This window comes from Thunnus thynnus, chromosome 14 (assembly GCF_963924715.1).
Source record: "Thunnus thynnus chromosome 14, fThuThy2.1, whole genome shotgun sequence".
NCBI classification, from domain to species: domain Eukaryota; kingdom Metazoa; phylum Chordata; class Actinopteri; order Scombriformes; family Scombridae; genus Thunnus; species Thunnus thynnus.
This window is the reverse complement of record NC_089530.1, coordinates 13387055-13387458: the sequence shown is the minus strand read 5'-3', so window position 1 is coordinate 13387458 and position 404 is coordinate 13387055.

Sequence of the window (404 nt, the reverse complement as noted above, 5' to 3'; positions counted from 1 at the left end):
TATATTTTTTTTTACATCTTTGACATTAAATACCCCAAGCAATGTTCCCCAGTCTGGGAATTCTTGCAGATGGCGGTTTATCAGATGCCTGGCACAGAGTCTCATGCCATTAGATTTCTGAGAACATCTTGCTGTTGGGCAGTTAAAGTCTGAGTTGTAGGAGGGCTGAATTTATTTACATATCATAATCACAGTGGGCTTAATTGTGAAACTTTAGTTTTTGCCAAGTAGTTCTGGAGTGCAGTTTTTGTCTGTTTTGATAATGTTCAAAACATTAAATTGTTCAGAGTGAAGAGCAGAGTCGTGAGACCTTCTGTTACAATCTACTCTAGTTTTACTCATCACTAGTTGCTGTTGTCTTTTGCAGTTTTAAATGTCATATGCACATCGTGTTGCACAACTAT